Below are 17,305 nucleotides of genomic sequence, written 5' to 3' on the forward strand. Positions count from 1 at the left end.
GTGGAATTATACCCCTGCTATCGCATGATTTTGTAAATCAATATTAAATCACAAAAGAAACTTTAAAAAACTGAGTAAAGGAACTGATAGATGAAAAATGCCAAAATTTCTCAATTAACTACACAATTTCAATTCTAAGAGGTTGCTATGGTTTATAATTTGGAATCTGGGAGTATATTATTTATTTTTTTACTATTACAAAAGTTTATTTAACAAAGCTCAGTAAGAAAATATACACAACCCAATTTTTATATCAAAGTGAAAAGATGCAGTGGAGGAGGGGACATGTGGATGCAACCGACTTCCTGTTGAACAGTCATTGTGTTTACATTCCAAGGTTTCTAACATGATAGTGCTATTTCCATGAATTACCACCATTCCAATATTGTTCTGTTGCCCACTAGTTTCCATCTCCACACATTCATCTCTCACAAGACTGATAAACAAATTCCCATAGTATCCCTTGGACTTGTCTACCGCCATTTAATTTCAATGACAACTTTTTGTCCATAACTTTTTCAATTCAGGAAGTTGAGCCTTGCTCATGGTGTCTACTCTATGAGTTCAAAGACACTTTCCAGACAAAATTTGTGGTTTCTCCCTTGCTTCCACAACAGAAGCTATTTTAGATCTTTTATTTACAATTAAAAATACTTTTGATAGGGGGCCGGGAGGTGGTGCAGTGGGTTAGGCACACATGGAGCAAAAAGCATTGACTGGTGTAAGGATCCAAGTTCGAGCCCCCAGCTCCCTACATGCAGAGGGGTCACTTCACAGGCGGTGAAGCAGGTCTGCAGGTGTCTATCTTTCTCTCCCCTTCTTTGCCTTCCCCTTTTCTCTCCATTTCTCTCTGTCCTATCCAACAACGACATCAATAACAACAATAATAACTGCAACAACAATTACAAAAAGAAACAAGGGCAACAAAAGGGAAAATAAATATAAAAAAATTTTTAAAAAGTATGCCCTTGCTAGAATTTGCCAAGTAAAAATTAAGAGATGGATAAGTTAATAGACTTTAACTACATGCTGTTAGTTGATTCCTGAGACTGGATCTTGTTACACAGCACTATTTTGTACCAGTTGGCATATTTCCTGAGATAATTCCATGAAGGGTGTGTTCTTAATCTGTAGAAATAGTTGCTTTTCTAAATGTGATGCTTAAGACAGGCAGCATCAACTTTACTAGAAAGATCCTAAACCTACTAAATGAGAATAAGGAGTTCATTTACAAGAACTTGTTATGCATGCTAAAATCTAAGCATTCCTTGTTGAGTGCTTAAAAACAGAAGCTACAAAGACCTGGGTTGGAGGCCCTGCTCCCCACCTGCAGGGAGGACTCTTCAGGAGGTGTGAAGCAGGTCTTCAATTGACTCTCTTTCTTTCCCTTTCTGTCTCCACTCGCCACCACCCGATTTCGATTTCTAACTGTCCTATTTAATAAAAATATAAAGAAAATAAAAAGGAAAAAATGTGCCAGCATCACAGACTAATATTGTAAATTAACTGAGATAAAATCACATTAGTAACATTAATCACATTAGTAACAGTTTTTAATCACATTAGTTTTTAATCACATTAGTAACATTTTGAACAAAAACACATAAATAAGATGAAAGGGAGAAATAGGAAGGAGAGAGAAACCTGCAGAATTACTTCACCCCTTCGGAAGCTTCCTCCTTTATGTGGGTACTGGGAGCTTGAAACCTGCTTGAGCACTTGTGTGTATTCAACTAGGCACACCACCACCTGGGCCCCACTAATAAGATTTTAAGTATTTTAATAGTCTCATTTAACTAGTTAGTGGCTACATATTAAACAGTAAAGGTACAAAATACATTCATCAGCAAACAGGTTTCCACTATGCAACATTGCTTAGGTGGTTGTAAAGACCTTTTTTTTTTTGCCTCCAGGTTTATCACTGGGGCTTGGTGTCTGCACTAGGAATCCACTGCTCCTGGCAGCCATTTTCCTATTGTTGCTATTGTTACTGTTATTATTGTGCTGCTGCTGCTGTAGTTGTTGTTGGATAGGACAGAGAGAAATTGAGAGATGAGGGGAATACAGGAGGAGAGAAAGATAGACACCTGTAGAGACCTGCTTTGCAGCTTGCGAAGCAACCTCCCTACAGGTGGGGAGCTGGGAGCCTGAACCAGCCACCTTATGCTGGTCCTTGCTTTTTGCACTATGAACGCTTAACTCGGTGCACTACCTCCCGGCTCCCATAAAGACTCAATTTTTAGAGTTAAAGAAAAAAAAGTTCTTGTAATAGGAAGATTTTACATATCAGGACTTTGAGGTAGGAAAAGCCAGGATAATTTGCTTTCCTTCTAGAGGATATTGGTGTGGAGATGTATGGTTCAAAGCATTGCTACCTGGCTAGGAAAGTTAATTAGTACAAAACTAATAGAGTTTCAAAAAAGAGAAAAGTATTTCATGCTCCAGCAGAGAATAACTTTAACTCCACTCAAGATGTCATGATCCCACATATGGTAACACAAGTTAAATCAACACTCATCATCCAAAGCCTAGTTTCAAGGGGATATAATGATGGTAACTAAGAAAAACTAATTTTCAGTCTTCCAAAGTAAACAGAAGACCTGAACAGAGTGGTCCAAGTCAAAGATGAACATGATTTTTGACAACTGCACAACAGTTGTGTAAACATATTTAGGTAAAGGTGGGGTACTTGTTGAGGGGAACTAAAGACATCAAAACCAGAACAGAGTCAGTTGCTTAAAAGAAAAAGATCAGTATATATATACATTTAAGAAAAAAAATATATATATAATAACAGGATAAAATTAGCAAAACAAACTGAGTATCAAAGCAGGTATAGATCTAATAAACATATGTAATATACAGTGAATATTAATTCAATCATTGAGGGAAATAATCAGACTAAATGCAAAAGAGAGGATACAAAGATCAATGCAACAAAGTTGATTGATACAGAATTTGGACAAAATTGATTAAATATAAAGGTTATTAATGTTTACAAATTAGAAACCCAACACCTAGAATGGAACATAGTACCTTACACAAAGGTCAGTAATACTTTTTAAGAGAACAATTTCTGAGCCATGAGGGAACATTGTACCAAACTGATAAACAGTACAACAACATAGCAAGGCAATTTACTACTGAGCAACCAGCTACTTAATTATTTATTGAGCTTTCAAGGATAATAATAAATAACAACAAATAAATTAATATTCCCACCAGCAGAATAAATTCACAAGGGGGAAAATAGATTATTTCAACTTTTCTCACCAAAGTAGTTCATGCTAAATGACGATGTAACACTTTCCCCAAGTTCCAAATGAAAGCATTCAGTGAGTTTTGGGTTATTCGTAACTATTTTTTGTCATTCAAGGGAAAAGCAGCGGGCACATATTTCTACAGATGAGTCAAAAAAGACTTCACTGTGAGGCTGGGGAGAGAGCACAGTAGTTATGTAAAAGATTTTCATGTTTTCATGCCTGAGACTCCCTTTGAGGTTCTAAGAATAACCCAAGGCACTGTCATAAGGCAGAGATGAGCAGTGCACTAGTCTCCCTCTTTCTATGTATCTTTCTCTCATTAAAATAAAATAGAAAAAATATTTTGATCAATTAATTAAAATTAAAACACGTAATGTTGTATTCATGTTATTTTTGGGGGGAAATAAATGCTTAATGGTGAAATTCAGCTAATAAATAAATTAAAATATTTCTAAAAAACTGAAAATATTTTAATGGAAGCCATACTAGTAAACACTTAACCTACTGAAATCTCACAGACAAAGCAATGGGAAAGTTATAGATAGGAAAAGGTACGTAAATGCTGACAAAAACAAAATCAGAAGGAAAAATGAGCTAAGGCAATAGGAAAATGAAAAATGCTAATTATCATGTCATTCACAGCAAAAATCAACTGTCACTGTATAAAGGAAAGGCATGACTTAATTTGCATTAGTTTTTTTTCAAATTCTAAGTGATTTTTTTCAAGAATTCCCATAGTAAAAAAGCATTATGTAAACATCAGCATTTTAAAAGTTTCATTAAATTTATTTATTTCTATTAAAATGAAGCAAATATTGGTCAGGCTTGTTTTAAGAGTATATAAAACTTCCAATTGAAAATTAATTTAAGTCAGCTGATCACTGAATTAAGTAACTGTTAAGTGATGAATGAAAAGTAGATCTTAAAATGTATATTAACCCACCAGCTGGGCCCTAACTGGGGAGTCCTGAGATTCCCAAACAGACTTGATTGTCCTAGAACTCGAATAAATCCCTCTCTCCATTGTTACCGGTCATTTCTATCAGGAACAACAAAATAGACCCCTTTGTGGGCCCCCATAGGACCTTGCCCTCAACATGGATCAACAAAGGTAGAGAATGTGAGCTCAGATCTAGAGGGATGTAGAAGTCATACAGGCTCCTAAATTGAATATGGGCCCAGATCACATCAAATCAATGGGGTTTCCAGCCAACAATATTTATACCCCTATATATCCCATATTATATCCCATATTTGTGAGCCACTCTCTTCCCCAATCCAGCTTTGTGGTCCTTTTCCCAGCCATGACATCATCTTCCCAGGCAATAACTTGGATCCACCTGCATATCAGATTTCAGGCTCCCACTGCTGGTGGGAATGTAAATTGGTCCAGCCTCTCTGGAGAGCAGTCTGGAGAACTCTCACAAGGCTTATGGTGGTGCAGGGAATTGAACCTGGGACTTTGGAGCCTCAGGCATGAGAGTCTGTTTGCATAACCATTATGCTATCTACCCTCTGCCCTGGTACAACTTTCTTAGCTCTCAAACTGAGCATCAATTTTTCAGAATTGCTGCAAATTCTAATTTCAGCACAAGTAAAACTTCAAACATATCTGACATAGAGGTGATACTAAAATTCCCCTCTTTTATTTAAAGTGAATATGAATGGATCCAGAATGTCTAGGTTACATTTACAAAATATATGCTACAAAATACATCTGTTCAAATAATCAGATTGGGTTGTCTATTCCTAGGTAATAATTGCCTAAATAATTACTTTTGTTTGCTATCCTCTACTTCTTTGACTGGGTTACATATGCAACCTCTATGCTCTTTTAATACCCTGTGTTTAACTCAGCCATTTATCATTTGCTTCATTAGCCCATTAAGTTTTGAATTCCTGGAGGGCTGGGATCTAGTTACTAGAAATAAATAACATAGGGATTGAGTGAAAAGATGAACAAGTTGAATCAACATATTGCTAAATGAAAATTTAACTTTCTGTGAAGTGCATAAAAACTGCATTAATACATTGCTACTAAGAATCATACATTTGCTAACATATTCAGTAAAGAGAAAAAGTAGTGTTGAATATCTATAAAGAACACTGTTAACTCCATGAGTTTAGAGAAAACTCAGATGCCTAGACTTCATTCCTATCCTTACAAAATAATCCAATGATAATACTAGGTACTAGGAGATTAGCCATGGTTTTACTTGTCTTTGGTGTGTACACAATCCTGATTTCTCTTTAATGTACCAAGACAACATATCATATTTATCAAACACATACTGGAATAGTTTGAGAAATTAGAATACCAACAAAACAGTACAACATTTACACTATTATCAATAAATATGGTTGAGGTGCAAAGGTTCTGAACTCCTAAAATATTATTTTAATTGGTAACCTCTCCTGACCTCCCCCCCACCCCCAGGGTCTTTTACTTTGGTATAATACACCAACTCCAGTCCAAGTTCTGCTTTGTGGATATAAAACCTTTAGAGACCTCCCTCCACCCATCAGTTCTTCTATAATACTGAAATATAGTAAGTGCTAGTCATCAGTGATCAGTAGTCAATCTTTCTGTTATAATGAGAAGTCAATGAAAATTAAATTAAGGAGGTTTGCAGAACTTCCAAGTTGGATAAGCACAGACACATAACAAGAAGGTGTCATGCCACAGCCAGTTTGGGATGAGAAGCACCCACATGTAAGACACTTCTGGACCTCATCGACTTCATTGGATGTATCTTTTCAACTATCTTTATTTATTTCACCAGCAGGTTCCTCTACCTGCATGATTTCACAGCTCTTAGAAGATTCCTTTTTCGTGACATTGATGGCTGGAGTGGTAGTGGATGTGGGAGGGCAATCAAGAATGAGACAGGGAGTCAGGTGATAGTGCAGCAGATTAAACACACATGGGGCAAAGCACAAGGACCGCATAAAGATCCCGGTTTGAGCCCCCAGCTCCCCACCTGCAGGAGAGTCGCTTCACAGGTTGTGAAGTAGGTCAGCAGGTGTCTATCTTTCTCTCTCTCCCTCTCTGTCTCTCCTCTTTCCGTTTTTCTCTGTCCTACCCAACAAGGACATCATCAACAACAATAAAACAAAAAGGGCAACAAAAGGGAAGAAAGAAAGAAAGAAAAGAAAAGAAAGAAGAGAAAGAGAGAGAGATGGAGTCTCTCTCTTTCTAAAAAAAAATTCTTAAAAAAATAAAAAGAATGAGATAAAGCAAAAGAGACACTACAGTCCCACTCCACTGCTTATAAAATCTCTCCCCCTTGTCAGGTTGCTCCTGTGTGGTAACAGGACTTGGACACAAGTGTTCAGATATTATAAAATGCGCATTCTACTACATAAGTCCTTGTTTACAGCTATCCTTTACAATATACTAATAGAATATAACAAACTAAAAAAAATAGTAAAATTTTCCCTGAATTCTATGAGTCACTCATATTATAGAAATGATATAATTGGAGGTAGGGGTCATGGAAATCTCACATTGTAACCAAGTCCTGCAAAAGTGGGTGATAATATGGGGACCTATCACAACTAGCATCTGAAGTGGGGGAACAATCTTGTGCGACTGAGTTCTTAACCTAAGGAATTAGGAAATAGTATAGTGGTTATGTACCCTAACTTCCCTTGGCAGACAACCTCACCAATGTGTCCTGGAGCTCAGATTCCACAGAGCCCCGCCCCACTAGGGAAAGAGAGAGACAGGATGGAAGTATGGATAGACCTGTCAACGCCCATGTTCAGCGGAAAAACAATTACAGAAGCCAAACCTCTCACATTCTGCACCCCAATAATGAACCTGGGTCCATACTCCCAGAGGGATAAAGAATAAGAAAGCTATCAGGGGAGTGGATGGGATACGGAGTCCTGGTGGTGGCAATTGTGTGCAGTATCCTTCTTATCCTGTGTTTTTTGTCAGTGTTTCCTTTTTTGTAAATAAAAATGAAAGAAAGAAAGAAGGAAAGAAAGGAAGAAAGAAAAAAAGAAAGAAGAAAGAAGAAAGAAAGACCTTCATGTTTGAGGCAACAAAGCTTCAATCCCAGTACTACCAGAAGCTAGACTTCAGCTGTGCTCTGAAAACAAACAAACAAACTTAACCTATGTGCTACCTTTGGATAATTGCTGTCAAAATTATTTGGTTTTAAAAGTGGTATGAACAAAGAATTTTTTTTTTTTTTTTTGGCCAGGGCCAGACTGCAGCAGACATGGTGTGACGAGCAAGGACTGGTGTTAGGATCCCAGTTTGATCCCCTGGCTGCTCCCCTGCAGGGGTGTCACTTCAAAAGCAGTGAAGCAGGTTTGCAGGTGTCTATCTTTCCCTCCTCTCTCAATTTATCTCTGTCCCATGCAACATCAACAAAGCAATGGCAACAATAATTAAAAACAAGGGCAACAAAATGGAAACAATGGCCTCCAGGAGCAGTGAGTTCATAGTGCCAGCACTGAGCCCAAGGCGATAACATTAGAGGCAAAAAAAAAAATTTTTGTTTCTTTCATTTTCAGATTTTATCTTCATTTTAGGCATATCAAGACTTTTAAAAAAGTTTTTCTTTTTCTTTTCTTTAATTTCTTTCCTTTTTTTTTTCTACCAGGATTATCATTGAAGTTTGCTGCCTTCACAATGGCACCATTGTTACTAGTTACCATTATTTTTTCTATTATTTTTTGGCAGGAATGACAGAGACAGAGAGATAGAGGGGGTGAAGAGAGAGAGAGAGAGAGAGAGAGAGAGAGATGGAGAAATACCGCAGCACTGATCCATTACTTATGAAGCTTTCCTACTTCAGAAACATGGAAATCTGGACAGTCTTACCAGCCCATGTCTAGATTCTTTAAGTCTTGCATATTTTCCTAGTTTAGCTTTCACTAATTTCACAGTAAGGCTAACCCTATTAGTAATAATGCCTGTGTATGCTTTAGGCAAAACTTGGCCATTTATTGCTTTTATCACTGTCAGGTTTCTAGTTTTGTTGTTTTATTGTTAAAGTTATCATCTCTAAGCAGGTTCTGAACCATACTTAGGGTTTATCATCAAGGATGAGAAAGACTGACTTTTGGTTACTGTGTAATACATGTAAATTAGATGTAAAATAGTGTAAATGTATGAATAGTTTAAAGATGTAAATTAGTGCAATAGATGTAAATATCAATGGCATCAATTAAGGCAACTAATATGAGCGTATTGTAAAAGATAAATCCTAAAATCAGAACAGCAGAAAATAAATCATATTTCTTAATCATAACACAAGTCAGTGAGGCATTGCAGGAAGAGGAAATCTGGAGGTAGCTGCAAGTGAGTGATTCTGTTTCATGGAAACAACTTAGAGTCCATGACTTTCCCTAAGTCCTGAGAAATCCATTGCCTTCTTCCAGATGTCATGCAGCCAGAGGATGGGGAAAAGAGACTAAAGATGCTGTGGAGACACACATCACTTTCATTCACATTTAATGAACTAAAACTCAGTTACAGAGGCACATGCAACTGTAGGGATATTGGGAAATACATGCAAGCTTGGATCAAGGAAGAAAGGAATAAAGGGATAGCAGTGAGTACCAACAATCTGCCACATGGGAGACCTCAAAAAACCAAAGTCTACAGAAATATCCTTGCCAGGGATGTCTGCCTTAGTGAAAGAATATTCTACACATTCATTTAAGTTGATGTGTTTAGGTATCTTAATTATGATATCTGTACAACTGAGGAAAAACACAGTTTATTTTATTTTTTAATATTTATTTATTTATTCCTTTTTGTTGTCCTTGTTGTTTTATTGTTGTTGTAGTTGTTCACCTTCTTCACCCCACCTTGGATGGAGTTTGAAGAAATCATGTTAAGTGAGATAAGTCAGAAAGAGAAGGGTGAATGTGGGAGGATTTCACTCATTGGCAGAAGTTGAAAAAGAAGATCAACATGTAAACACTAAGCAGAACTTAAACTGGAGTTGGTATATTGCACCAAAATAAAAGACTCTGAGGTAGGGGGGTGGTGGTTCAGGTCCTGGATCATGATGGCAGAGGAGGACGTAGTGGGAATTGTATTGTTAAGTGGAAAACTGGGACATGTACAAATTATGGTATTTTACTGTTGACTGTAAACCATTACTCCCCCAATAAAGAAATTTTAAAAAATCACTAAAATAATCCATAGCATATATATGTTTGCCACATATAGATTCAACTAGTTTGAGGAATTTCATATATGTGTATTCTACTAACAAGAAATGTTGAAGTTAAATGAGAATCTTTGGTCATTCACCTGTCAGATGATTCTGCTAATACACCTACAATAATGAAATGACTTCATTTATCACATGTCATTGGATACAGACATCACATAATTAAACCCTTTTAATTTTAGAACTCCATTATCCCCAAAAAGCATAACATTTCTTTCAATGTGTCAGTTTTATCCAGCTGATGAAGATTAACAGTAAAATGTTTGCTTAGTATGGTGCCAAAATAAAATGCATAGTAAATCTAAATGGTCCTGATTGACACAGTTTTCCAGAACATGAAATTTATGAAGTCATTATCACAACTTCAATCATTGTTAAATCAGAAACCTGCTAAAGCCACATGACCGGAAGCCAGGTGGTGGCATTCCCAGTAGAGTGTATACTTTTTTTTTTTTTTAATGCATGAAGACCTGGGTTTCAGTGTCCTGTCCCTTCCTTTATGGGGAAAGCTCTACAAGTAGTAAAGTGATGCTGCAGGTGTCTCTCCTCTGTCCCTCTCTAGCTCTCTTTGTTTCTTTCTGTCTCTATCAAATAGAAAAACAAAAACAAAAATATCACTGGGAATAGTAAAGCCATTGTGTAGCCTTGACAAAGTAGTAGCCAAATATTTCTAGAGATTACTAGAGTACCTTGGAGGAAAGAATATGAGAACTTAAAAATTCCCTTCACAGTTAAAGAAAAATGATTTATTCAAATAACAAAGTCTTACTGAAAAATGAGCTAATGTTTTATTTTACCATATGAAAAATGAAAATATTATAAATATTTTACTATTTAATACAGTGACATATGATGTGGTTCAAAGAACTGTATTCCATAACAAATCTGTTCATTATATATTTCTGGCTTGTTCAACACATAATAATTGTGGTGAATCAGATTTGTATATGTAATACCATCTGAATTTAGAAAAAAATTTTACACTGGTAAAAATTTTACACTTACTCAATTTCTTATCTTCCAGGAATATACAGTGAATATCTAATGCATGTTTTAGGTGCTGATCTTCAAAGATAAAAGCAAAATAGCTTTGCCCTCATTGACCCTTCTTCTTAATGGGAAGTCACAATTGCAAAATACAGTAAAATAAATATGTTAAGATGATCATTAAGTAGAAGACTATATACATTTCAATGGAAGCAAAAAAGAAAAAAAAAAAAAAAGAAATGTTATCTAAGCTGACTACCAGGAACCAGGACAGGTCTCAGCTTGAATGTGAAGACTTTGCAACAGTTTTTTTCTGTATGTGTAGCAAGATAGAATAGTATTCAGAACAAATAGAATATGAAGGTTAAAATATGAAAACACAGAAAAACAAAAGTTGAGCACAGGTAGAAAGGAAAGAACAAATTAAGAAAAAAAAATTCTAGACACTATAATTAAGGTCAAAAGAACCCAGCAAAAATTTTTGAAAAGTAAAAATTTCGCTTCTAAGGGAAAAGTCCTAGGGTAACTATACAAGAATGGATTGTAAACAAGGGCATAATTTCTGTGTCATATGTATAAATAACCATATGTATTATGTATGTAATAACCATATAACCATATGTCATATGTATAAATAGATGTGGGTCTTACTCCCAGAGGTTGTTATACATTATTTCTATGTTGATATCCAAGGATTTGCATTTCTAGTAAGCTTCCAAATTATGCTTACACTCCTGGTCAGTGAACTAAACTTTGATTAGCACTGAGATGCAAAGGAAATGCCCCCAGAGTAATGATAATAATAACCTGGAGCAAGGCAGTTGCAATTAGGATAAAGAGAAGCTGAAGCTTTTTTAGTAGATGTAGTAACTAAGACTGACAGATCTTAGGGCCCATTAACAAATGGGTCCTGGGGTTCCAGGAAGATGGCAGACTGAGAAGCTGCTAGCAGCGTGAGCTCTGATCACATCTTCTGGAAACGGTAGGATTTTCTGCCTTTAGCAGGCCAGTCAATAAGGGGTCCTAGTGGTGACACCAAGGTAGTGACTATAATTTAATTTGGGCTAAGAATTAGAGTAAAGGTGGCACGGACTAGCGGGCGGCTGCTCCAGACTTCCCAGGCGGCAGCGGGCAAGGCGGGTGCACCGGGCACTGTCCTCCACCAGTTGTAGAGCGCTGCTGGGCGGCCGGCAGAGGACCCAGAGGGAGCACTATACCTCGGGGGCTTTCTCTTGGGAGTCTCCAGGGACCACCGTGACCCTGAGGGCGGATCCAAAGACTTCTTAAGTATAGCTCTCATTGGATCAAAGGACTTGGAGCTAGTTTTCATTTTCGAGAAATCCTTTAAAAAAGTCTGGACGGGGGGGGGGGGTTTCCTGGAAAATGGTGGACTGAGAAGCTGCTAGCCACTGAGCTCCGAACACATCTCCTGTAAACAGTAGGATTTTCTGCCAGCCAACAAGGGGTCCTAGTGGTGACACCAAGGAGATGACTATAACTTAATTTGGGTTAAGAATTAGAGTAGGGGAAAAAAATTCTTTTTTCTTCCTTTTAGTTTTCAAGCGTACCTCCCCCCCCAAGCAGTCCCTGGGGACCAGCTCCTAGCAGGATACCCCACACCACCAAACAGGGTGCTTTTTTGAATTCACTGATACACATTTGGGAATTTCCTTGCACTGCTCTTTAATTACAACTCTTTTTCTTATCTTCTCCCTTTTCTCTCTCTTGTCTTTCTCTCTCTCTCTTTTTTTAATCTTGTCATACACTTCTTCCGTCTTCTTTGCCTTTCTGAATTTGTGAATTATTGTGGGGAAGAAATCTGACTCAGAGTGGAGTCTCTATGTGTGTATCTCTGCTCTAGTTCCCTTTCCCCTCTTGTTACCCCTAGAATATACAGTGGATAGTAGATTTGCATAACTGTCTATTCTTGCTATCCTCTCTTTATTTTCTCTTTCTTCACTGGGATTTGGTTACTATTTTTTCACGGACTGGATAAATTATTTAGCTAACTGGTAACGATTAAACTACTTCAATACTTACTTCAGTTGCTACTGTAATTCCAGAGGTTGGTGAGTGCAATTGTCATAAAGGTATTTAGTACAGTGTTACTTGTACTCAAGACACAACAACTGAGGAACAACAGAGCATAAAAAAAAAGAAACACATAAATCAAAAAAATGGGTAGATCAAAAACAAATAAAACTGCTACTCCAATGAATGAAGACAAGAGCTCAGAAGAAACTACAAATCAGTCAGAAGTAACCATAGATAAGAAAAGTATGCAAGCCATAATAAACTTATTAATCACAGAAATGAAAACAACATTGGAGGAAAGGAATGGCAGTATTAGGGAAACAACAGTTGAGACCCCCAAGGAAAATACTGATTATCTTGAGGCAATTAGAGAACTGAAAGCTGAAATAGCTGTAATGAAGAAAGAAGCTGAGGCAAGGGAAAGCAGACTAACAGAAGCAGAAAACAGAATTAGTCAGACAGAGGATGAGTTAGAGAAAACTAAGAAAGAGGTGAAAGAGCTTAAAAAGAGATTGAGAGACACTGAAAACAACAACAGAGACATATGGGATGATCTCAAAAGAAGTAACATTCGTATAATTGGCCTGCCAGAGGAAGAAAGAGAGGAAGGGGAAGCAAACATTCTAGAGGAAATAATACAAGAAAACTTCCCAGACCTGAATAACAGAAAGGATATCCAGATTCAAGAGGCCCAGAGAGTACCAAACAGAATCAACCCAGACCTGAAGACACCAAGACACATTATAGTCACAATGAGAAGAAGTAAGGATAAAGAAAGGATCCTGAAGGCTGCAAGAGAGAAACAAAAAGTCACATACAAGGGAAAACCCATAAGACTATCAGCAGACTTCTCCACTCAAACTCTAAAAGACAGAAGGGAGTGGCAAAATATCTATCGAACCCTGAATGAAAAAGGGTTTCAACCAAGGATAATATATCCTGCTAGACTTTCATTCAAACTAGATGGAGGGATCAAAACCTTCTTAGATAAACAACAGTTAAAGGAGGCAACCATCACCAAGCCAGCCCTGAAAGAGGTTCTGAAAGACCTCTTATAAACAAGAACATCACTATAATACTTGCAATATATCAGAGCAAACAATTTTTTTTTAGAACAATGGAACTACAATACATTAAATCCATAATATCAAAAAATGTCAATGGCTTAAAATCACCCATCAAAAGGCACAGAGTGGGGATATGGATCAGAAAACATAACCCAACCATATGCTGCTTGCAAGAATCCCATCTGTCACAACAAGATAAACACAGACTTAAAGTGAAAGGATGGAAAACTCTCATATAGGCTAACGGACCACAAAAAAGGGCAGGAACAGCCATTCTCATCTCAGACACGATAGATTTTAAATTAAATAAAGTAATAAAAGATAGGCAAGGACATTACATAATGATTAGAGGATCAATCAGCCAAGAAGACTTAACAATTATTAACATCTATGCACCCAACGAGGGACCATCTAAATACATTAAGCATCTACTGAAAGAATTTCAAAAATACATCAATAGTAATACAATAATAGTGGGAGACTTCATTACCCCACTCTCACACTTAGACAGATTAACAAAGCAGAGAACCAATAAAGATACAAGAGAATTGAATGAAGAGATCGACAGACTAGACCTCTTGGACATTTTCAGACTCCTCCACCCCAAAAAACTGGAATACATCTTCTTTTCAAATCCACATAACACATACTCAAGGATAGACCACATGTTAGGCCACAAAGACAGCATCAATAAATTCAAGAGCATTGAAATCATCCCAAGTATCTTCTCAGACCACAGTGGAGTAAAACTAACATTTAACAACAAACGGAAAATTATTAAAAGACACAGAATTTGGAAACTAAACAACATGCTCCTTAAGAACCACTGGGTCAGAGACTCACTCAAGCAGGAAATTCAAATGTTCCTGGAAACAAATGAAAATGAAGACACAACCTATCAAAATATTTGGGACACAGCTAAAGCAGTACTGAGTACGTATCTGCATTTCAAAGATGAAAATAAATGTCTAGAAAAAAGGCATAGAACAGAAATGACCAGTCACTAAAATTATCATTAAATAACTTCCATGGAGCCCATGATGAAATCCTTATCTCAGATTTCTCTAGTCCATTCCCTACCCCTATGTCCCACTTTCACTTTCCGTCTCTGCTATGTTCTTAGATATTGAGGAGCATCTTCCTTCTTGGCTTCATATTTCACTAAGAAACTAAAACCAAGATCATCCCACATTTCATACTGACATTTCATACTGACATACAAATGCTGACATTTCAGCTTCCGTGGAATATGGGAGACAGCAAAGGTATGCCCATTCAAGAACCAGGATGTGTCCACCAACAAGTGGAATCTGCTGAGATTTTGATGTTTGAACTTCCCAGACTCCAAAACTACAGACATGTCTTTTATTTTTAATCACCAGTCTTACGTATCTAATTTACATGTTTATCTTAATATAGAAACATCGAGGCCAACAGAGAGAGAGAGAGAGAGACCACAGCACTAAAACTTTCTTCAATATGGTGAGGGCCAGACTTGAACCTGGGTAGTACACACAATAAGGCAGCACACTACCCAAGTGAACTAATGTTTCTCTAGTCCCTAAAATATTTTCAATAGCAACCTGAATAAACCAAGACAAAGGAAATTCCTTGTGAACAACTGAATTGAGAGAAGCCAGGTCCCTCCTTTCACTCAGACTTCTTGGATTGTTCCACAGACTCTTAAACCCAATTAAACTTCTGATGAAGCAGCCCATGAGACACAGAACAGCATTTATTCTAAGTTTCTTTAACTTTTGCTGCACCAGTAGCTTTAGAAGCAGTCTATTGGGGGTCAGTGGTGCTGCACCTGGTAGAACACACACACTAACACGCACAAGGACCCAGGTTCAAGTCCCTGGTTTACAACTGTTGGGGGTTAGGAACCTTGTGTTGTGGATGTTTCTCTTTCTCCCTCTCAATCTCCCCCCTTCCCTTTGAATTTCTCTCTGTTCATAAACATTTTATTTAAAAAAAAAAAACATCGAGAGTGGTGGATTTGTGTGGCGCCAAGTCCCAGTGACAACCCTGGTGGCAACTAAATAGAAATAGAAATAGTATCATATGGGGCTGGGTGGTAGCGCAGCATGTTAAGCGCATATGGCGGCAAAGCGCAAGGGCCAGCATAAGGATCCCTGTTTGAGCCCCTGTCTTCCCACCTGCAGGGGTGTTGCTTCACAGGCGGTGAAGCAGGTAAGCAGGTGTCTATTTTTCTTTCCCCCTCTCTGTTTTCCCTTCCTCTGTAGATTTCTCTCTGTTCTATCTGACAATAACAACTACAAGCACAACAAGGTTAACAAAAGGAGAAAGGTGGCCTCCAGGAGCAGTGGATTCATACATAGTGTAGGCACCTAGTCCCTGGAGGCAAAAAAAAAAAAAGAAATAATATCATATAACTAAAAATCCTATTTTAAGTAATTCATTCAAAATAGATACTCTGATTATCTTGACTTTCTGTCCTCGTACATTTTAATAACATCATATGAAAACCTCTCCCACTTCAATATTCAAGCCATGACAAATAAGTTCATAAAACACAATTGAAAAAAAATGGTTCAAAAATCCAAATGAATTATCAAATTGGCAATTTAGATTACCTTCATGGTTTTTAAGTTGTAATTTTAAGTATAATTTACTAAAGTATTTTATATATTATTCTAACTTTAAGAATTCTTGTCAGATTTTATCACTTTATTGAGAGAATGCTAATTTACAAGGTTGTAGCTGTCACGGCTTATAGTGACATATCTGCAAAATAGGTGTTAGTCTACCTCACTCTCAGCAAATGATCATCCTCCTATATGTAATACAGGACACTGGTGTCCTCAGTCTTTCACTGCATTCCCTTGTTATCCTAGGAGTTCTAGGATCTGTCAAGATAGACCACAGTCCATTGAAACTTTCCCCGGTATTATTCCTCGCTTTGTTTCGAAGGTCCCAAATATGAGTGAACTTACTTGGCATTTCTCTTTCTCCTTCTGGTTTATTTCACTTAACATGATTATCTTCCATTCCATTCACTTTACAACAAAATATTTCATAATTTCTTACAGCTGAGTAGTATCTCATTGCCTTTATATACCACATCTTTAACCACTTACATCTGTTAGACAGTTGAGTCATTTCCATATTATAGCTGTTACAAACAGCACTGCTGAGAACACAAGCATACACATCTCTTTGGGTAAGTGTTTATATGTTCTGTGGATAGATGCCTAAGAAAGAAATTGATGAATTGTATGGTAGGCATATTTTTAATATTTTAAAGAATATCATTTTCTAGCAGGGCTAAACCAATTTACAGCCACAAAACCACTTACACCAAAAGTATGAGTTTTTTTTTTTCACATCCTTGTCAGCCAAAATTTGGTGTTTCTCTACTAATTTTTTTTACTGGATTCCACCCCCCCTTCTTTTCTTGGCCATCACCGAGGACTCATGACATCAGGGTTGTTGTTTCCAGAAAGAAAGAAACAAAGACAGAAGGATATAGGAAAAGGCACCACAGTGCCAAGCCCCTTGCCCTGCCCAGTGTACTGGGGCAAGGCTATAACTGTGTAGTGCTTATGAAAGAGAGACACACTGTCCAGATGAACTATCTTGCCAACTCTCTCATAGGCTATCTTAACCTTACTCATCCTTACTTAAAACACCAGTTAAACTCCCCCTACCTTCTTTCTTTATTCCCTTCCTGCCTTCCTCCTCCTCCTCCTTCTTTTTAAACAAACTGGAGCTTCACTATACGCTATTTAAG

At 37.3% G+C, this 17,305-nt stretch overlaps 1 pseudogene; it reads right to left on the reverse strand.

The window, feature by feature from the left end:
* Positions 1 to 219: 219 nt before the first annotated feature.
* Positions 220 to 8,765, reverse strand: LOC107522454 (small nuclear ribonucleoprotein G-like; annotated as a pseudogene).
* Positions 8,766 to 17,305: the final 8,540 nt, after the last annotated feature.

Source organism: Erinaceus europaeus, chromosome 18 (genome assembly GCF_950295315.1).
Source record: "Erinaceus europaeus chromosome 18, mEriEur2.1, whole genome shotgun sequence".
NCBI classification, from domain to species: Eukaryota; Metazoa; Chordata; class Mammalia; order Eulipotyphla; family Erinaceidae; genus Erinaceus; species Erinaceus europaeus.